Genomic DNA, 23,025 nt, shown 5'->3' with positions numbered 1-23,025 from the left:
CTCTCTTCCTCTTGTGGGACCCTCGCTCGCCCTGGTGGAGGTGCTGAGCGGCAGCTGCTTGTCTGGACGTGATGGGAGGTGAGGTGAGGTGAGGGGGAGTTAGGGAAAAGCGTGGATGAAATGCAGAGAGGGAGGGGAAGAATTGACCTTGTATATGACTTTTTGGTAAGCTTTGACACAAATTTTTATCAGCAGTATTCCAAATGAGCGATTACAGCTGTGCACTGATTTTAACTGCAAATGTGGGTTGCTAAAACGATGGACAATAGACACACTTTGATAAATTAATTTCTATGTAAAACCTCACAACTGAAATAAAATTGGCCTCATAGGTTTCATCATGCGTCCTGGCCTTTCTACTCTCTATTATTGTCACTTGTTGCTGGGAAGTCTTGTTGAGGCATAATCATGCATGAGCCCAATAGAGGGAAAAATGGCGTACGTATGCCAATCATGCTAATGCAGTGTTGTATACTTTGTAATTTGGGTTAGCGGGCACAAAGAACGGACAGTGGCAGTTACCTGGCATAGGAAAGGAAATAAATCCTTAAACAACAGTATAAGAACTACAACAATATGCTGACTGATTTAATCAAACCTGTGGCCCTTTTGTTTAAGAAAAACAAACAAACAAAAACAAAACACTGCCCTACTTTGTGTGCATTGGTGAGAGGTCTTGTGGCTCAGACATAACTGTCCCGTAGACCAATGAGTTGAAAGAGAAACTGGGGACTGACATTCATGACGTGCCAACGGACAGAACTGACAGAAGCAACATGTCAGATGGACACACTAAAGTGGGGTACACAAATAAAGATTTTTTACCATATTAACAGAATTGTTTGCTAGAGAATACAAAAAGAAAAAGTTAAAGTAGAAAAAGAAATATTGTATAGTTGGAAGGTTTGGCAACAAAGAGGCCCAAAAAATGAATTTGTGAAGGTAGTCCTCAATTGACAACAGCCCAGACTTGTGATGTTTTTCTGAGTTGGCAACACGGTCTCTTGCTTTTGTGTTATGCTATACCCAAGTAAATTTAAATTAACATATATTAATGACAAAGCCCTAATTTAACACATTCGCCTGTTTTCCAAGCGGATAGGGGACGAAAAATCTCCCTGAGCACCCCACACCACAGGATAATCACCAGGATAATCTTTTAAAGACATCCAGTCATCTCACTTTTACCGACTTTGATCTCAAGGGAGTGAAAAGGTCCAAATTTGTAGGGTTTGATGCGATGTGTAACCACGCCATGCACATTCACTTTGCAAATGAAATCCCTGCTCTGTCTTCAAAATAAGATGCATACTGAGAAGAAAGAAAAACAACCCATTTGCTGAATCTGCTCATAATGTGGAGCAACTTCTGTTTTTTATTATCATTATGCCATGGAGACTAAAGAAAGTGCTGAGCTAAAATGAAATGAATCGAAAGAGAGCCAACATTTTGATTTCACTTTCAGTAGCATGAAAAAATGTTTCCAAAAATTGGAATTATACAATCATGTTGTTGTTGTTAGATATGAGTTATTTCTAGTCAATCATATTTTAACTGAATTTAGCTCCACATCCATGAGGATGTTCCATGACCAAGCTAGCGTCTTTTCTTCTTTTTGTTTTATAATATATTTATATATATTTGTTTTATTTTGTTAACGTCAGCCCTTATTGCTTTCCGATCATCCCAAATGGGGATCTTTAAGCCAGTTGGCCTGGGCCCAGCACCCAAGGGAGAATCCCCCCCCCCCAGGGAACCTGCTGCCTAACGGCTGTAAATCACCATCTGTCTCCAATGTGTGATCACCTGACCTGAACTTGTCAACCTTGACCTTTAGCTGTCCACCCACACATGCACACTCCTGTTAGCCAAGCGTGCGCACATGCGCACACACCCCGCATGCACCGAATGATAAACTTAATGTAATAGGAAGAAAGGACTTAATGAAAAGTAAAATATGGAGAGATACATGCTTTTTTGTAAAGCTGAAATAAACAACTTACAATTCTTTACACATTACCGATGAAATACCAAACGTATTTTATCTAAAATAATTTAAGAACCTTTATGTGTTCCGAGCTCAAACGCTGGCTCCGTTAAACTCTGTATGATGAAAAAAAATAAATAGATACTTGGCCTTTGAGTAGCAATGTGTCAAGGGGCTGTCATCCTGATGGGATTTTCTAAAAAAAAAAAAACATGGAATTTGCACTTGAAATGCCTCAAAGTTCCCCCATATAAGAGAAATTCAAGAGAAAACAACTGACCTATTCTACTGCCTACTCTGCATTTTTTAGGAATAATGTTTGAATTGCCCTATTTAAGTTGAGATTTTTAGGGCAAGTGAGAACGTTTTTGAAACATCACAGTAATTTTAGCGAGCCAACTTGGAGGACACTTTTGAATTTTGGCCAAGCTTATTTGTGGATATTTAGAGCTGAAAAGTGTCCGCTAATCAAATAAGGTGCTCTATGAGCAGACAAAATGGGTAAAGTGGGGTACGGGAGATATGTAACTACTTCGACATAGAAACTCCAGCTAGAGCAAATGTTGCAAGAGGCGGAACCAAAGTGGCCAGGTTCAATACGTCAAACGTGATAAAAACATTTGAGGACGAAACATGTGAACAAGCACCAAGAGCTTGCGGCGGTGGCGACGGCAGCGAGCACGAACAAGGGGAATGGACCGCAACAACAAACCCTGCTCAATTTTGGATTTTGGAGTTGAACTTGTTGGATTTTTCTACTGCTTGTTTTTGGTTTTGAAAGTGGATTTGGGAGCGGAAGTTGTTGTTGTAATACTCAAAACAAACTTTTATAATGTCATATAGCTTTTGTAATTAATCCGACACAATCTCTCTCAAAGATACCTCGTGTATATTATTTCTAATTTTTTCCAGTTTCACAAAGGTTTTTAAGTCTGACCAAGCCATGAGAGCAAATGGTTTTACATCCAAGTGAGTATGCAGTTCTTTAGAATTACAAGGAAAACATGCTCATATGTATCTTTTTTTTTTTTTTCAAAACTCTGGTATCTTTACAGTATCGGCATTGGCCGATACCGCACAGCTGGGTATTGGAATCGGTACCGGGGCCAAAAAATGGCATTGGAACAACACTAGTTTGAATTTTTATTTTTTTTAGTTTTGAGGCATACACATATTCCAAGAACATTTTGGTCAAATTACTCCGCGTGTTGGGTCTAAGACTCATGTCGCAGATGAGATCACAGAGAGGCTGATTGTAGTCATTTAGCAACAACAACCCCAAAAAAATGCAGGCATGTTTTTCCAATTTTCTCACATTCCACTGAGTGGAGGAATTGTAGTTGTACGCTACTATTATAAGATCCCCAAAGAACGCTGTGGTTGACTCTTGTCTGCTGCCCGGGCTATTGACTCCGTCCGCAAGTCACATTTAAAATGAGCTGCCAAAGCTAACCACGCTTATCCTGATAGTCTAGCTGTGTTCCTCTGACTTTTTCTGCCATAGCTGTCATTTCGAGCACCACTTGTGCCAAGGACAGTTGTTATGTGATGGTATAAATTCCAACAAGAACAGCATATAAAAACAATACAGTAACAAAAAAAAACTGCAGCACTTTGTGCTGTGTGTTTGTGTTTGTATGACCACATTGTGGCGAATAGTGCAATCCGCAGTGTACGTTCTAATAGGAAGTGGGCAGTAGATGTCAATGAATGGCCACAAAATAGAGACATTGTGGTCCTGCTAGCAGACGCTTACTTCCTCTTGCAACATCACATGCTGCCATTAAAAAATGACTTAAAGGGAAGTCAAACCAAACATAGTTTTTTCAAGAATATGTCCTATGCAGGCCCACTAGTTGAAACAAGGCATAAATATTGCGGTTGTGGAATAAAAGTTAATCCACCTGTTTTTGTCACTTCTGTTGACTGAAAATGACATCACAGTTGCTCAGCGCTCAGGTAACGGCCAAACACGGCTGACCTGTTTTCTGAAGCTTAGCCGTGATTGTTAACTGAGCCCTGAGCAGTTGTGATGTCATTTTCAGTCGACAGAAGTGACAAAATGGCCGCCACCATAGATGGCTACAAAGGGGTGGATTTTGCTGCTTAAAGGGACACTTGGATGGGCTTAACATTGGCATTTACATAATAGGTTTGCATATAAAAATGACATCAGTGCCAAAATGCCCCCTTCGAAATTCTCTGTAGTGATTTAAGGGCTTTTTTTGTGATTAGATTTACGACAAATTGCATTTTTTCGGTCCCAGCGGTCTGCGTCACGGGAGGGAGCCAGGTGTGGTAATATTGCTCGGTTCTGTTGTCTAAAACAGCGACCCACCGATTGCCACCAAAATGCAAATGCACATTACTACTCTTGTCCACTTCAACCTGTGAATGTATAAAAGTGTTCTGCACAATAGTTTGGATTTATTGACAAAACGTGATCTCATCATGTTCACCTCCACAAAATCAAAAATACCGTGGCGATCGCTTCTCCACTTACACAGGCTGAAGCAGACAAGAGCATGAATGCGCACACGAACCCCGACTGGTTATATATCGAACATTTAGCGATGCTAAACTCGTGTCAACTCTCGGGAGGCAGACGGTGACTTGCAGTGGGCAAGCAATCAGGCAAGCATGGATCTTTATAGAATTAAAGTAAGGCCCTCATGTTACACGACCTTATGTTTACCCTGAACTTCACCAATATGAGGCTGCGCTAATCATTTGTCCACTGTGCTGCCCATCAGTATTATACAGTGGTACCTTAACTTACTCATAACAAACCCATTTTCCCCATTGAAATTGGTTGAAATGCCATTAACTTATTCACTGGCAGACATTTTCAGACCCTCTTTTACCCAAACGTTTGAAAACATTTGAAAAAAAATTATGTACATTCCTGAAATTGAATGTCTGGACTGTTAAAAGACAAATAAATGTCCTGGCAGTGAATGAGTTCATCAGTTTCAGACCCCACCAAAAAACACCACATGTTTTGTTACATGTTAATGAAGAAACAAAAAAGAACTGTATTGAAGTATAAATCCAAAAACATAAATAAAAGACACTGTAACAAAAATGAACATCTTTTATAAAGTGTAATTAAGCTGAAAGTCACACACCCCTGTAGTATGTGTCTGTTGGTGCGTGCCTTAAAGGGCATGGCCAAGTGAGTGACACTACCTACTCCAGCTGTGCTTTGGCCATTTAGCACACAGTTGTGGAGCATCTTCTCCATGTTCATTGCCTGTTTGTCCCGTTCAATAAATGGCAGAGCTGTGACTGTCACACTCCTTTTCTTTTTTTTTTCCCCCTCTTCACTTGAGTGGCAGTGTATCTTAAGGTCAAAATCACAATTATTTGCTCGCAACAAGAAGCGACTCGGAAAACAACTGTATTTATAGTAATGATGCTTCAACTCTTCTATTCGTCTATTTCATCATCTTTAAGTCGAACATTTTTATTTTAACCAGCCTTTCTTCGCCTGGTGTCGTACTCAGTCGCCAAATGTGGTTCCTTTTGCTATTATCTCTATTTTTCATTTTAACTGCACAACTGATCCCATCTCATACAGGAAGTGATGACAATGGTGTGCCCTCCTTAACAATTTCCTTCCCTCAGGAGTCAACTCCACCAAAAAAAAAGTCCATAACTGGAAGCACTTGAGAGGCAATGTGGAGCCATAAATAAAAGTCTGCTGTTGTTTGATGAACTCTTTATTGCAAAAACACATTTCTCAGAAAAGGGGGAGTAGTTGTTGAGTTACGCAAGAAGGCAAGTGGCCGTGTTAGAACCCTTGCTTAATGTTCAAAGAGCCTAGGATTAATGGAGAATACACGTTTCAGAAGTCAAATCATTCCGTTCAAGAGTGTAGTGTATTCTTTTTACATTTCTAAGTAGAGGTGGGTTATATGGGCTAAAAAAAACTCTCTTATTTTTTTTCAAAAACACGAACGATAATTTGACGATATTCTACAAAAAATATTTTAAATCTGCACTTGCTTCTTAGAACAATTATGGATAGACAGCTTTAGTGAACAATAGCTCTTGTTTATATTTTAAATTGCTTAATACAGCTTCTGCAAAATAATAAAATTCTACAGCAATATTTAACAATTTAAAATGAATTCATGTCAAGTCAAATTTATAGCCCTCACAAGAAAGTCTCAAAGGGCTTCTTCACATGCCCATAGTTGACAAAATATTAACGACCATCCCCTCATCTTAACTCCAAGGAGAGCAAGGAAAAACTTAAGAAAAAAAAAAAAAAAAGCATCCGAGGAAGAATGCGAAACCTTGAGAAGGGACGTTTAGACTAACCTTGATTTTTGGGAATGTTTATGTAATTTACATGTCTCCTATTTTTCCATAATGACATGCCAACTACTACCAGTAGATCAACCAGAATGAAAAAAAAAATCTTATTTGATGTAAGGTGATTTGTGTGACGATGTATTAGTGACACGCAGCGAGAAAAAAAGACGTCATCATGATCGTCGTTATGACAACACTCATTCTCATACATTGGCCACCGTGTTCGGAATAAAGTTGAATAGCAAAACTGCAACTTACTGAAAAGTGCATTTTCCCACTAATTTCATCACTCTGATATGCAGACTTATGACTTCATGTTTGAGTGTATCCTGGAGTCACAGCCAAGCTTTGTGACTGGTTGACTTCATGCTGCCATGGACGTGCCCTACTTCAGGCCTCGTCAACTAGCGTGATGAAGATTTTAAATCTCGTCATGTTGCGATTTAAAGTCAGTTCATGTTCACTTTTCGAGGCAGTATAAATACTGGATAATGTAAAATATCGCCTCGTTTATTTGTACAGATTTTTTTTTCAAGTGAATCCTTACTCTGGAATTTTTTTTTCCTACCACAGTGGCATGCTGTGTTACTGCATGGAGGCTGGAGAAGCAAATGCGAAAGAGCCATGTGGAATGGATACTGAACGCAGGCTGGGAATCTTGTGAAATGGAGGTGAATTTATCATACGTACTGATATGTTGCCAGTCTCATTCAGTCTCTTGAAGGCAAGAGGAGCAGGCAGCTCGCTGCACTGTGCACTTCCGCATGATCACAATTGGACAAAGAGGAAGAGTGATTGTGCCAGTCAGTCACGCACTAAAACAACTTGATCCTTGAATTTTTCCACTGAGCAGACATTATTGGACAGAAAAAGGGGACAAATGACGTCTATTGTGACCAGACATCATTGCCTCATAATTACAACAAACTATAACTGTTTTCCTTTGTGATTTTTAAAAAAGTTTCATGTAGAGACGCAAGGCTGTCCACGCTGGAATATGAAATGCCAGACCAGTAGTTGGGGTTGTCCCTTTTTAATGGATCGAGCAGCCATTATTCAGTAACCTCACGTTTATTAACAACCAAAACTCAGTGTGTTTACGCCCGTGGTGGACATCGAGGCAGGAAGCGCACGCTTGCTGTCTCTCTTTCTCTCTCACTCGCGAACGGAGTGATGCATTCATGATTCTGGGAAGTATCAGCACTCAACACAAAAACGACATATGTGCCACTCATCGACATCACATAACAATAAAACCCATAATTAAGTTTGTTGCAAGACACTATGTTATAGTGAAAAAAAAAAGGTCTTTCCTTATGCCTAATTTCATATCCTTCCTTTTTTTGTTACAGGTGCATACCACATTTTGATTGTGTAGATCAATTTACTACTTTTAAATTATGCTTACTAATGAAGAAAAACAAAACCTTTTCAATAGAGTTTAAATTAAGACAAAATTAAAAACCAATACAAGTGTTTATTTTAGTTTTCTTTAGCGCAGAGCATTTTCCCAAATTACTCCTCTGATTTCACTACCTTCCATTTAAAAAAAAAAAAAAATCTTGGTGCCCAAGAAGAGTGAAATATGTATACAAGTACTGTACTTCTTTTTGTATTCGTAGATAATTTCACTGTATTCGTGCAACTCTACATAGTGTATAGTTTTGGTTCCATTTTAAAATGCACTAAAGAATTACAGCTAAAAATTTTAAGGCCAGAGTATCGCCATCAATTTAAGTCGATCCTTTATTTATGAACATGTCAGGAATGATGGGTTGAGTGCAAAGTGTAATACAAGTTGAATGTACTATTGTCTTAATTGTCTTCATGATTAGTTTGTACATAAAGAATTCAAGCTGTAAGCGAATGATGGTTATTATAAGAGCAGCAGCTTGCTGCTGCGATCTGCCGCAATTGATATATTATCCGATTAGTCGACTAATCGCGACTACTGTTAGTGATTAGTCGACTAACAAAATAATCGTTTGTGGCAGCCCTAGCCACAATATGATTCAGATCATTAAATGTCTAGCGGGAAGGCGTTAGCTCTGCTAATTAGCACCATGGCTTCTTTGTATCAAACAAAGATGAAAAACAAAACATTCTAGAGTGCTGCATGCCAACATTGCACGTAGGCTACTGTAAAGCTACACAAAATCTTCAAAGTGATATTGACCTTACTGAATAACTCTGATAGTAACGAGCCCTCATGTTTGTAGCATAACGTTAGCATTTTGGGTAGTGCCTTAACAACTGCAGAACATTACTTGATGGATAATACATTCGATTTAACTAATACCTTAAGTAGGAGTACAAGGATTTTGACACTACAAGAAGTTCGAGACCCGTCAATTTGACGAACTGCGCTCTAGCAATGATGTCATCGATTCAAATGATTATTACTCACGGCTTGAGTGACTAATAAAGGTATTTTTTTTCTGTGTCGCCTCTAAGGCCTTGTCTACACATAGCCGGGGTTTTTTATCAACCGTATATCCTCACCCCGCCTGCGTTGGAATACACATTAAAAAAACGCATCTACACTAAACCGCGGAAGTTCGTTTTCAAACGCATGCCAAGCTCCTGGGTGGCAGTAGTTAGCCAAATACTGTCCATTCAGAAGGAATTCCATCCTTTGACGTCACTTCTACGAAACCAAAAACACGGCGCCAAACTCGTTCGGGAGAACCGACAAGAGTTCAGAATTGCTTTAAACCTTTCAACGAGAAACAGTGGTTGGTTGCGGACCAATCAGTAAGCAAAAAGCGCATCAAGAATGGCTATAACCAACGCAGCGCTGCAAGAATCCATATTGACTTGCTTGAAAACACAAGTCGCGCAATGACGTCAAAGCATTGTTGTCGCACGGTGACGACGTAAATCTCCGGGTGTAACCGTTCACAGCAAAACGCGGATCCGGAGATATCCGCAAATCTCCACTGCGACCGGAGTTTTGCGTTTTCACAGAAAAAACTCCGGGGACGTGTGGATGATGGGGCTAACCGCAGGCTTGTATCCGGCTTTTTTAAGAACCCCAGCTACGTGTAGACAGGGCCTAATTTTAAACGGTTTTCCGTTGGCGATATGCTTAGTCCGTCTATTTTAAAATTTTACCCGTCAGCAAAACAGGCATCCGTCTGTGACGGAGAGACGGACTGGTCGGTCACATAAGCGTAACGCCCAGCTCTGATCTTGAGTACACCACACACTGTAAGAAGCGTATGAACATACATAGCAATGTTTTCCTCTTCATGTGTGGGATCTTTCACATTTAAAAATCGGTTAAGATGTAAAAAATTGTTACCCACATACTCCAACTTGTGTGACTTGTGTAAAGCGTATTCAGCCTCATGACCGCTGTTGTGTAGCCAATCAGCTAAAACTCTCTTTTCATCATGGCATATAAACTAAACCCAGTTTGCTGCAAAATTAGTTCATGCAATGCCGTTTTGGTCTTTGCATCTTGATTTGCACATGCTAGCGTTGACAATATCCATCTAAAGATGATGCGAGAACAAAAATATCCACCCCACACACCGCTCGGGGCAGCTGTTTGCAGTATGCCAAGCGCACTTATTGCATCACCTGGGTCTTATCAACACCTATCCAGACGGTTCGGCTCCACTATTTAACACGTAAACGAGGGCATGCTGAGCAAAAACACATGCGTTTGATCTCATGGGAAGAGTGAGAGGCTAATAAGCGCTGCATCCTCCTCTGTGTGGTGAAAGAAGCTGAGGTCACGCTGAAATAGATAATTAAAACAGCTTGTTGCCAAAACATTAGCTCATCATTCCACTGCTTGTTTTGCCATTAGCCAAGCCCGAGCCCCCAACACTGGCCCCCTCATGCAAAGGTAGAAATTTTGAGGGAAGCAGAGAATGTCTTCATTTTATTAGGAGTAACTGCAGTGGAGTTGTTATTTTTCTTCCTTTTTGTCTCTTTAACGGGCTGAATTCATCCAATTTTCTATACTGCTTATTCTCATAAAGGTCATGGGTGAGCTGCAGCTTATCACAGCTGATTTCTTTCACTGTTTTTCATCATTTATTTCAAATTCAAAGTTCATGAAAGATGCACAGTAAAATTTAAGAAAATAAGTTCCAAATCTGAATACAACATAATACAGTATGTTTGAGAAATGTGTAATCAGTAGGCATGTTTGATACCACTTTTCTTCGGACCAATCCCAGTACAAGGATTTGCTCTTTGAGTACTCAGCGATATAGAGTACCGATACTTCTAGTACCTTTGATTTATAAAATTTAAATTAACACAATAACAAAAAAATGTAAACAAAGCCCTTTCTCTCTGACACAGATGACTATTCGCTCATATGTCAAACTGCTGCAGTATAGCGACAACTACTCCCAAGAAGGACTCACTCGATATCAGATTTATTTTTTATTTTTTCTACTTAAGTATCAGTGGTTGGTATCAACAGCCTGTATAAGGCCTGTGTCGGCTGATATACTGATACCTCGTCTTGGTACTCGCCCATCCGAAGTAATCAGTATGTAAAATAACATAACGTAAAAAACACAATCAACAAGAGGAATTCAGTCGGCCAAAAAAATGCTTCCCTGAAATCTTACCAAGGGATGAGATGCCATAAAATGCAAACAAGCAGCTGGCTCTGCAGTAGCTCGGCAAGCAAAAAAGGTTAAACCAACACCAAACAACAATTGTATACACCACAAATTTTCTCACATGTGGCTTTCTTACTTGAAAAATGACCATGAATGTATAGACTACAGTTATGTAGAAAAACCTTTAAATCCTTCATGGATTCAGAAAGAAATTGCCAGACCAGAGAATTTCCTCTGGCATAAAGTGCACGCAGCTCATGTGTTTCCTCATGTCATGATTATTCAACCCAACAACACTACGATATTTGTACTCAGTAACACAACTTAGCACAGAGTCATCAGAGTTTGTTCAGTGGCCGCACCAAACTGTCATTTTAAGATTCGCCTTCTTGTCAAATGGTCAAACTAAATACGTTTTTTGTCTGACTGTCCACACACAGTAAAAACAAAGCTTTGTCAAAGCTATAAATATCAGTAGCGGCCGTGTTGTGCGATTGTCCCGTGTTCTACAACGTGTTTCTGCTGTGTTGGTGACTCACACATCCCATTCATCCTGAAGTCCAGTTGCTGCTCTTGGCTTCCCAAAAGACTGTTTAGAAAAAATCAAAAGTTGTGTTAACATTGCTGACAGTGTTGCATAAAAGAGGAAATCCACCTCAGCATCACATGGTTTCTTGGTTGAAAGGTCACCTAAAGCGTCATAGTTGACTGGCTGTTGATAGTGTACTGTCTGCTGCCTTTGCAAAGATAATTGCATTTACTTTGGATTGGCAATGGCAGAGCAGTAATAGTTAAAAAATGTGTTTATATTTTTGGTTGTGCCTTGAGATAGAAATGACCCAATCTACTTTGTTTTTTCAAGGTATGAGCCATCATTTTTTTTGTTTCTTTTTGCTATGGCCAGCCTAGCTGCTAAGTAATTGGCTGAGAAACATACATTTTTCTCACACACACATTTACAGAAATAGTCAAACATGTAAAATGTCCTCGGTCGTGTTATTTCATGCTTAGTGGGTGAGTAGGCACTCTAAACACACAACTGTTTTGTCCAGAAACGTTTATTTTCTAAATGTCTCCTTAAAATGCTATTATCTCACAGAATCTTACAGACATAGTGACAGAGAAGGGCTCTTTATTAGCAAAATGTTGTTATTCTGATCCTTGAAGTGCAATTTGCCTCCACCACTTGAAGTTGAACACTTTGAAAACACACTCTCGCTTTGTCTGGTTGTCTGAGAACAAAGCGTGTTTAAGAGTGCGACGAGGATGCAAAAGCTGCTCACCTTGGGCAGCGCCACCTTGTAATTTGCACTCGTAATCATTTCCAGGCCAGGAAGGAGTTTCCATGTCAGCGTGGACTCTTTTTATGCGCTCGGGAAGAGAAAGAAGACAACCAGTCCAACACGAACAGGATCTTGCATTATTCCCAAGGTTTTAATGGAAACAACACGCCACTTCAAACCTTAATAACAGTTTGTGTCCAGGCACGTGTTACATGACTGCCTACTGTAATTCATTCCCATCTGTTTTGTAGCTTAGCTACATAAATTGCTCTTACTTGGTTTACCTCATTGAGTAAGAGGAAAATCAAGGTTGTGTTCATCTGGAAAGAAGTTTACTCGGGTTCATTCAGGATGGAGTTATTCACAAAATTGCACTAGACTTGTGTTTACACATGGCCTCGGAAAAAAGGACTGTTGAGTACACTCAGCGTGGTCCGTAGTTTTCCGATCTTTGTATTGATGCTCTGTGTGTGCGTGTGTGTGTGTTTGTGTGTGTGCGTGCATGTTGCGCATTCACCCACTTAAAGGTGTATCTAGGGCTGCACAATTAATGGAGTTTGAATTGTAATCATGATTTTGGCTGCCGTGATAAAATTATACTGATCGTTAGCGATATTTACATTTAAAATGCGGGCCGTGCTGCATATCTTAACACGTTCTTTCTCAATCAGTAGTCAGCCAAACAGCAGGGAGTGATCGCATGATTAAGGCTTCATTAAGGTGAGCGCACCCTACAGCGGGATCTTCACAGCGATTCAGGTTGAGAGAAGAAAGTACAGCAAAAATTTGAGATGAGGAGCATCATGGTGTGGAGCGAGTGCCTCGAAAGGGATAACCATCCACTGTGCAGCCGTGTTTTGGATTTAGAACAACTATTGTTAAACATGAAAATAGCATATTTATTCAGTTAGCTTTTGGTTTTAAATTCTTGACTAAATTAGTTTTTTAGTATTATAGTAATTTATTCTAAAATGATAAACCATTTAAGTTTGATTTAACACAGACAAATGTTTACTTTTTTTTTTGTTGAAAAGTAGTGCTACAAAAGTACAGATGTTTTCCCTGACATGATGAATATTTGTGAGTAATAATCATGATATTGATCAAAATAGTCTGGATTATCATTTTGGTCATAATCGTAATGCTTCAAAATTACCGGTATATACAAAACATGTACTAAACTGTTGCCTAGAGTGTACAAATGAAAAGGTTGTCAAAATTAGCTTGTTCACACAGACGTGTAAAAAAATGACTGAAAATTGTGTAATATTCATGCCAGGCCAGTAGTAGGTGAATATGAAGAAACACATGAACAATAACTTGTTGTCCTCACACGTGTTTGTACTTGCCTATTGAAGACACACTAGCATAGTAGTAGATGAACACTTGGCTGGAGGAACACTACAAGCACAAATGCTACATTAGCTTTGCGTTTCACCATTGGTGTCGTGAAAGAATAAAACAAATGTTTGTTTTCGGTTGCTTTATTTTTGTTCGAGAAAGTGACCATATCCAGTTTGGCTCCATTGGTGTGTTGCCAGTCTTTATTAATGTCTCAGGGTTACTTCAGGTTATTGCAACACAGACTTTGGAACATTAAATTACTTCATCCTGATGTGCTGGCTCGTTGACTCGAGGAACCAACCACTGTGGCTAATGCTAATGATGTTTTGATGTTTTTCACTTGGCCTATCCTGTCTACTTGTGAGTTAGCCAGAAAATATCCTCATTTTCCTACCAAGCCGGCGTTCGGCCAATCCAGGCAAGATGCTTTCGAGCTTATGAGTCTGCTTTGCCTTGCCAGATTTTTAATTTCTGTTTCTGTTTATTTTCGTCCTTGTTTGACCTATAGATTAATGTATACTTTTATTTTTATTTGAACATTATTTTATTTACATGTTCTAAATAAAGGCACTCATTTACATTTACATTCTGTGGCGTCATGTTGTAGCCCCTGTCATCTGCATTTGTGTCTTTACCCCCTCCCCCTCAGAATAGAGGGACGTTTTAATACAAAGGAACATCTGCAGGCGAATGTCCCTGAAGGCATACAATTTGGGATTCAACGAGCAGCCTATGTTCTGGGTGAAAAGCGCCTAAAAACTTGCCCATATCATCTTTTTGTAGAGGTGTTCTGTGAGATGTGCTGTACAGGAGCTCCATCAAAAAGCAAAGCACCAAATGAAGGTTTTCACTGTAGTTCAGTATGTCCTCATGGTTTGTTCGGTATGTTGCACCAGGAAATTCATTTTGGGCAGTATGTGCATAACAAAGCTTAAGTGTTATTGTTTGTTTGGTTGGTTGGTTGGTTGGTTGGTTGGTTGGTTGGTTGGTTTTAAGATTTCCAACTAAGCTTGCTTATACAAGGCTGTTTTGCATCTGTTTGAAAGTATTTGTATTTATATGCTTAAATGTGAGTGCTCATCACCTTCCAGTAAAGTGTTCCAGTGTGGGGGTGTAAATATACAGTATACACATTTAGAGGATCGGTACTTGCCTCACCTGTAAATGAGAAGCAATGTTTGTGAGGCCGACCTCTGTTTGGTCGACCAGCCCCATCTTTGGAATTCCCAGAAAGCCTTGTATCCCTCACCCTTCCCAGCATGAGTTAGACTCTGGCCTTTGCCATCAGAGCCCGGAGTTGTTTTTAGGACACTATTTGACAACATGCCTCAACATTGACTGTTATTGACCCGACCCCGCGCCAATCTGTTCCCACTGACCCACTGACCAGAAAACTCAAATAAATTGTTTTGTTTTTTTGCCATGTACCGTGTTGCAATGTGTTTGTGTGCAATATAAACACATAAACATATGTTAGGAGGGCTGAGGCGACATAGCTTGAACATAAATCTCTTTTTTTTTCCTCACAAAAATCCAACGTCTGATTTTAACCTGTTTATTCCCCTTTTACTGAAAGAAAAAGCAAATTATTTTTTAAAAATGATTATTTAAAAATTAAAAATATAAAATTATTATAATGTTATTCAAAATAAGTTTTGCTTTTTGTTTTTTTCCTCTTCTGGAATTTGCTTTAATTCTCTGAATTCCAAGCACGCTTTCAGAAATAACATCCATTAACTTAACAGAAATAACATAAAGAAATATATATATATATATATATATATATATATATATATATATATATTTATTTACAGAAAATAAGTGCTTCCTCTTGAATATAAAATGAAATTATTATAGTGCATGTAAACTTTACTCTTTTTATTTTTTATTTTAAATTGACACACTTTGAAACGGAAGCTGCTTAACATAATTAATTTAAAAAAAACTTCTGACAAAATAAACTTGAATTAATTGATAAAATTGATTGATCACGCAGCCCTGGTTAGGGAGTGACTGATTTGTAAGATGCCGCCACTGCATAAAGTAGAATAGTCACCTATGGTAAATATTCATATTCAGAACACTTCTTTCCAAATGTTTTTCCTAAATACATCAAATTCTAATACATCACATAATTACATCATCTGGTTCTAATGCCAATGTGGGTTGTAGGCTTTTGGGGTCTGTTTGAAAATGTTTCATTTAGAGGGTGAGAATAGACCACAAAATACGCAACTATAACCTACTGAAAACAGGGATGTTTACAGTATTTCCTTTGCATTTTCCCGTATCGACAATGTTGTCACAAAGATCTCCATTCACACTGATGCTGTTACACACTTTGTGAGTGCATATATGCAATGTGAATGAAAAAGTAGTGTGACTCAGCTGGATACAGTGTAGTAAAAGTAAAGTTTGATTGTGATGTATTCATACATACCCCAAATAAAAATGACCAAACATACTTGCCATCCTCCATTTTGACAGACTACCGTTTTCAAAGTTTACATGCAAGTTTTTGGAAATTTTGAGACACATTTTCCAATGTTTCCACTTCCAGGAGCCAAAACAGCAATTAAGGTCCACCACAACACCACACACACGTTTTCCCCCTCCTTTTCACTTTAAAATGGTTTCATACCCCGAGCCCTGTGGGGAAAAATAGACATTAAAAATACCCAACTATGAAGCGTGAACATAGCTGTGTTTGTGCTGCCTTCTTGCAGAATGGTTTACTTATCTGCTGCCTGTGTCACAGGAGCGGCCGGGGGGCTTAGAAACAATTCACGTGGTGCCCTCAAGAACTCTTAATGTTTAAACAAGCCCAAAATATTTGCTCGGCTCACTTGCCCCACATTGAAGTAAGGGAATGTCAACATTCTCATCTCAAACAGTGTTCATAGAGAAAATGGAAAATAGATTTTATTTTAAACAGGCCTATGTGTACTGTCTCAACATCAACATAACCATCCAAATCAAATAGCCAAATTCAAGCATTGACATTTGAGCTTGTCACCAGTGTGTGACCGCGATGAATCCTGTCAGGGCATGAGATGAAATGTAAGAAGTAGCGTGAGGGTTGTTGCGCTCGTGGAATGTGTGTATGTCGGCGTGTTCTCGATCTGCGGTGACCTCATCCTCCTTGTTTAGTGGCCGTCTCCAGATGAAGGCTCAGAGAATCTAATTGGATCCTGGAGTGTTTGGCCTAAGCAGAGAACACCACACACTCTTGTGTACCCTTCTTAATCCTCCTGCCGCTTCATTTTGTGGCATCCAGCCAAGGTGTGCGCTCTCATGGGGGTGCATTCCCACCGCCTAAGGGACCGGCTGGAGCGCTCACCAGGTCTTTATGTAGATAGGATTCTCTCTCGGGCACTGAGATTGCATAGCATGCAAATGAGGTGAGAGTGTTGAAGTGAGCTTTGGGACAAAAAGTGGGAGGCCGGCTTGGAAAAACAATTGTAAGCAGGTTAGAGCTACTGCAGGATGGTCGACACCGTAGGAATGAGAGATTAACTTGCGCTATCTAAAAATGGTGCCCTTGATAACCAGAATTATGATACAAAGATGGTGTGACAATTAAAATGGAGAGAAAACTATGTTCCTTCCTAAGATCTAAAGAACAGTTCCAAGTTCTGGGGCTGGTTGTAACAGGGCCTATTTATGAAAGCCCAAATTGTTTTTGATCACACGTTTGCAAAAATTGGACCGACAAATCTGTGTGGTGCTTTGCTGACGTCCCATGATGCAACTGTGGATGGAGAAAGTGTTGAGCAGCTACTTTCGTGTCACTTTTGAGATTGTGCGGCCGGGGCATGATATGCCGCTTGCTGCTCTGCCGCACAGAGGGAAAAAAATGAACAAGAAGACAAATCTGTGGACAAATAGAGGCGATATTCCGACGACAACTGATCCACATTGTTATGTTGCCTCACATGCTCTGAATCTCTATGCTAAGAGTCACAAATTGCTAGCAAATAAGAACATAAGGGATGTATTTTGCGTCTCTTAGCAACTCTATTGCTTTCCATCTCTACTAAAAACCGAATGGCCTCTTATACAGCTTCCTTTGTGTTTTAGGGTTTTGTTTCTTTTTCTACCATATTTGAATTCTGGATTTTTTTTCTTTTTCTTTGCTGATGTGGTGACTCAGCTTGTACCGTCAGGGGTCACCACAGGGAGTGACTCGCATGAATTGTTTGGTACAGTTTTTACGCGGGATGACCGTCCTGACACAACCCACCATTTTTTTAAATCCGGCCCGAGCTGTGTACATATTAAAATGCTTGTTTTTGAGCATGTAATCGTTTTCACTTTGTTTCTGTTTGTCTATACTCTTGTCGTTAACCCCATTTCTTTTGTTGCCATCAAGTATTGACCTGTTCAGAAACAAAGAAGCAATGGAATTCCTTTTGATTGCCTGTCATCTCAACAAAAGTAACCATCAATCTTTTTTTTCACAAAGTGAAAGAGAAGTGGAGGCAAAAAAGATTGTAAGCAATATTGAGAGCTATTCCTCTTTGGAGATGAAGATCAATTTGGTGTCAGAATTTGTTGACCCAGCGGAACTATTTATTGGGCGGTCCACGTTCCCACTGGTTTATTTTTGACCCTGGGGCTGCCAGTCTGAGTCTGAGGAGTCCGAGTGGAAGTCCGCTCGCTCCCTGCCACGGCATCCGGAGAATGACGCACCAATGCCCAGCCGGCATGTGTTTGCCTTTTAGACGGGGCGTGCGTGTGCGTGCGTGCGTGTGCGTGTGTGTGTGCAGATCAGCGTCCATGCGTGTTGTGTGTGTTTAGTGTGTTGACTGTGCACCACAGGGAGGCTGGCCTGGTGCACTCCGCCCTGGTGCACCCTTTCAAATGAGCACGCCTGTTCATGTTTGCATAGCGAGAGCAGCCCGGCCAACACGTGCAAGAAAAAAAGTGACGTTTAGCGATGAAAACAAGTGCCTTTATGCATAATTTCCCTTTGGCTTTACATGACCATGCAACCTTTTTCAAGCTGTTTCTGTTGCTGGTCTTTTTCCAAACCATGCTATGACAGGATATCCTCGACTACACCTACTTTAAACTGCAGATGTTATCACATTTCCACTAAACTTTCTCACTTACTGGCATGCACCTTTCATAACTGTTAAATAGTCTCTTCATTTACGTGGAAGTACCCTAAAAGAACAGTTGTGTGCAAACATTCAGAGATAAACACTGAATAATTCTCTTTTTTTGGTCTCCTAGAGCATGTCTGAGTTACGTTTTGTCCTCCTCTTTGCTTTTTACTCATATTTGTAAAACGCCAAAATGTAAGTTATCAATTAAGCACCAGGACCGAAAAAACCTTGGGTCAGAAGAGCGACACACTTTAAAAGGCATGTAACCTCACCATAACTTCATATCGTTTTCCCTCTCTTTAATTCTCGGTGAATCGCTCTGCTTCCGCTGTAGTTTTGATTTACTACGAGTTGATTGTGTATAGGTTATTGATCGGCACATTTCCATGACATCGGGCTCGCACTGACGCGGTATAGCCGAGCTGACCGCTTGGATTGCAGTCACATATCTGATTTTTATCTACGTAATTGAGGCTTGAGGATCTGTGATATCCATTTTGTTTTTCTTCCTGCATACTCTGCAATAATGCGAGGCAAGACTGAGCCACAAGGGAGAAACAATAGGACACTTAAACCATTGTTTACCAACCTTTCTTGACTAAAGGCACGTATTTTACATTGGAAAAATCTCACAGCACACATACAGTACTAAAACAGAAACTACAATACAGTATTTACTACACATTTTCTTTGAATGTTTGTGCGTGTGTGTTCAAAATAATGGTTACAATATCTTCAAAATTGGTGTTTTAATAAATGTAAATGTGTTTAAAGCAGAGCTGGGCACCTGACCCTTTTTTGCCGGTCCGTCCTCCGTACGCGACCTGGATGCCCTTCCGTCCTCGTGCCTCCGCACTTATTCATAAAAATAATCGTCCTCCGACCCCGTCCGTCCTTGTCCTTTTAAAGCGCTTCCTTCCTTACATTTTGTCGATGTGTTGAACTACTAGAGGGCAGAATATGCATGTGCAATGTGACTACTGGGAAGCACATAAAAAGCGTTGTGCAGGCAATTGATGAAGGCGGCTCAGTAGAAGAGAACATGCGGTGGTCTTGCTTTTTAAAAGAACCCAACCCAACACGTTCAGTCGGTACTTAAGGACAAATAGAGGGACGGACGAAAACCCACGTCCGCCCTTGCTTAGTCCGTCCTTTTTAAAAGATGTCTTGTCCTCCGTCCGTCCGACCACAAAATGGGCGTCTGTCCGGGACAGGCGGACGCCCATTTCCGTCCCTGGGGCGGAATGCCCAGCTGTGGTTTAAAGAATATAGGATGGGTAAAACAACAAACATCACATTTTTTGTTGTTGTTGTTTCTTTAAGGGCTCTGTATCACAGATTTCCATCTCTTGCAGGTGATTCTGGAACATATCTCCTGCTATAAACGGGGACCCTCAGCTCATTGAACAGGCAAGACATTGTCAGGCAGGTATGACATTTTATTTGCGGCTTAGGACTATTATGTATCTTTTCCATTCCTGGTTCCAGAACGGCCCCACACACCTCACCACACTGCACCGGCCTGGCTTAGGCTGGCCTGCTCTCCGTTGCTTTTCCAATACAAACAGGCATCGATATAAGCCTGGCCGGTGTGGTGTGGGGCCGTTGACGTTGAAGTACAAATGGATAAAATATCAGTTCTGAGATCAGGACAAAAAACAGTGAAGCATACAGCTGTCTTTTCATAAGCACAAAGAAAACTCGCTCATTCTGCTTGTCATGGGAGCTAATCGAAGTTTCTAGACTTGAACTGTTTTTTCTTTCTTGAGCTTTGATCCACCCTGACGTTGTCCTGAGATTTATGACTTATGTGTGTCCGTTGTGTCCTGAAGCTTACAACTATTTTGTCCCTGGTATTTCTCAGCCCAATTCTCTGTGACATCACCTTCCATTTAAAAGGGTTGTGATATGAAATCCACGAATTAACACGCCCCCCCCCCAATAATGTGCCCATTCCTTGTTCATGCCAGTGTGTGAGGTGTAAATGCCAAGGAAAAGAGCAGTCAGGATGACCTATGACAAATTCTTGAAAGCTCTCGTGACAGAGCAAACAAAAGCTTCCTGCCCACTCTTTCAACCTCTTTTCCTGGTTTTTGACAGAGTGGGTGGAGCCTGTCTGACTAGGAGGAAAAGAGAATCTCATCCTTAAGAAGCAGAAGGACGGGCAGCTTTGCGCACACACCACCTGCACCGCCACCGTGCTTAGTTGGAGCTGCTTCTGGCTCGCCTTTGGGGAGCTGAAGCTGCTTTGGAGTGCTTTTCCTGTCTTCGCCAGAGTTTGGGACTTTGTCGCTCAGCCGTGGACATCCTGTAAGTAAACATTAGCTTTTGTCCTGTTTGGACACAAACTGGTGTGTAGACATAGGTTGTGTAGGTGTAGTTTAAAGGAGGAGGGCTCATGTTAAAGTTTCTGTTTAGATTGCTAATCGTGTCACATGAGTAAAAAACAACCCTGCTCCCGGAGAGGCAGCTGTTCCTGAGTTGGAATGTCAGTCTAAAAATATGATTGAAACATTTAGCATCTCTGCTCTATTTTAATTCCCTCTCAGCTGTGACACTTTTACGTGGTGAGAGCCAATGGGATGCCAGGAAGATGCTAGGTAGTAGCCAATGGCAGAGCAGCTATGAGTATGTTGCGTTCAGGAAACTCCGGAGCTGCGACTAGCAGCCCATACTGTATTTTCACCTTTCGTATCTTGAAATTTCTTTCGTAACAAGAGGCAATATTTTCCTGTTGAGGCGTTTCGTAACTTGAAAATTTTCGGATGAAGAGACGTTCGTAAGTAGAGGTACCACTGTACGTTTAAAGCACAGGTGCCAAACACAAGGTGCAGGGGGCTAGATCCCGCCCACCGCTTAATTTTATGTGGCCTGCTAAAGCAAATATTGTGGGTCTATCTAGTGTTTCTTGCTAAAATCTTTACCAACATTGCAAATTGTCTTTACTATTGATGACAATGAGACATTTTTTGTTACCAAACCAAAAATAGACTTAACAGTAGCTGAACAAACAATTCTCATTGACATTTGATTTGAATCCATCGATTTGTTGTGTACTGTTACTGTATGTCATTGCTGTCCTGTGAAAACACGTATGTCCAAATTTGCAATTTAAAAAATAAAAAATCACATTAAAGGGGAAAATGGACATGCGTGTTTTTCAAAGGACAGCGACAATATACAGTAATATGAAGAGTCGATTATATGTTCACTTTTTTTGGGGGGTGGGGTTAGAGTTTTGAGTTGGTTAATTTTTATGCTTTATGTTGCAAGTGCAAATTTAGCAAGTTTCAAATGCATAACTGCGTGAGTGAAGTAAAAAATAGTATACTTGTCCACACAAATCCTATGCTACTGTATTGTGCAAATGAAATGCATTATGCAGTTGTGAATGTGAACAAAAACGGCAAGAGCATGCAAGAAGTGTCATTGTACGTGACGTCCACTGGAACAAACCATCATTATTATCTCAGCAGTAAATGAATGAATAAATATTATATCATAATTATTGAGTGTAATGTTGTTAAGTCTCAAGGGAGCAGGGAGGAAGGTGGACATTTAGTAACTCTACTTTTTTTTTGTGAACAGGATTTTGATCTGCTTTGGCCAATATGTGTAAGTCTGATGTTGCCTTTTGCTGTTTTTTTTTTTTGGCCACCTGTTTTCGACACCTACTTTGTCAAAACCCTCCCCTTGACAAACGCTGAAAAATAGGGGTGCTTGGAGGCAGGCATGCAAAAAAAAAAATTGATCAGACCTGCAACCCCCGGAGGCAATTGTGCGTGGCAGTCTAATATTTGTTGGAGCCACAGACGGTGGCTGTGTGGGAGGAGGGGGTTAAGAGGACAGTAGTGGATGGAGGTGATAGGGCGGGCCTGGGGGTGCATATAAAAATGCAATACCGGACTGTTCATGGTTCGCTGCTCGCTCTTGCAGTTGACTAAACCCTTGTGCAAAACAGTTGCATAACTCCTGTAGTCCACACACTGCACAGTCATGCATTATGTGGGTGATGTTCTCCACCCAGCCACGCACGGAGGAAGCTGATATCTTCAAAGCCAGTGCTTTAAGGATGACTCCTGTTAAGTCTCTTGCTTTCCAGCTTGCCCCTCTGTCTTCATTAGCTTTACTGGCAGATCCCTAAATCAGCCCTGAAAGGGAGTGGCTGATAACCTTTTGAACTCTCCCTTCAAGCTCCTTATTGACTTCAAACCGGAAGCTGTGCTGTCCTGGGGCTATTGCACTAAGCCAGTGTTGCATGTTCATCAGCCAAGCAACGTATCATCCAGTTTTTTTTTCATAAGTGTAGACAGTGAGTCAGCAGGCTAATGTGTTGTCACAAACTCCAAAGTAATGTAACTTTGCATGTGTCATAGTGGAAAGTTCAGCAT

General features: G+C 40.4%; 1 protein-coding gene across 1 annotated transcript in view; it reads left to right on the top strand.

The window, feature by feature from the left end:
* Window positions 1-23,025, top strand: part of LOC147153253 (protein FAM110A) — a 33,892-nt gene continuing 10,867 nt past the window's right edge. Inside the window, exons 1-4 of the mRNA XM_086026511.1 lie at window positions 1-83; window positions 6,881-6,978; window positions 19,990-20,063; window positions 20,735-20,944. The gene's annotated coding sequence lies outside the window, so the exon portion shown is untranslated. The remainder of the gene's footprint in view (window positions 84-6,880; window positions 6,979-19,989; window positions 20,064-20,734; window positions 20,945-23,025) is intronic.

The sequence above is a fragment of the Filicampus tigris genome, chromosome 1 (assembly GCF_054856515.1).
Source record: "Filicampus tigris isolate MCC_2025a chromosome 1, RoL_Ftig_1.0, whole genome shotgun sequence".
In the NCBI taxonomy this organism is placed as follows: domain Eukaryota; kingdom Metazoa; phylum Chordata; class Actinopteri; order Syngnathiformes; family Syngnathidae; genus Filicampus; species Filicampus tigris.
This window is presented reverse-complemented; position numbering and strand designations above follow the sequence as displayed.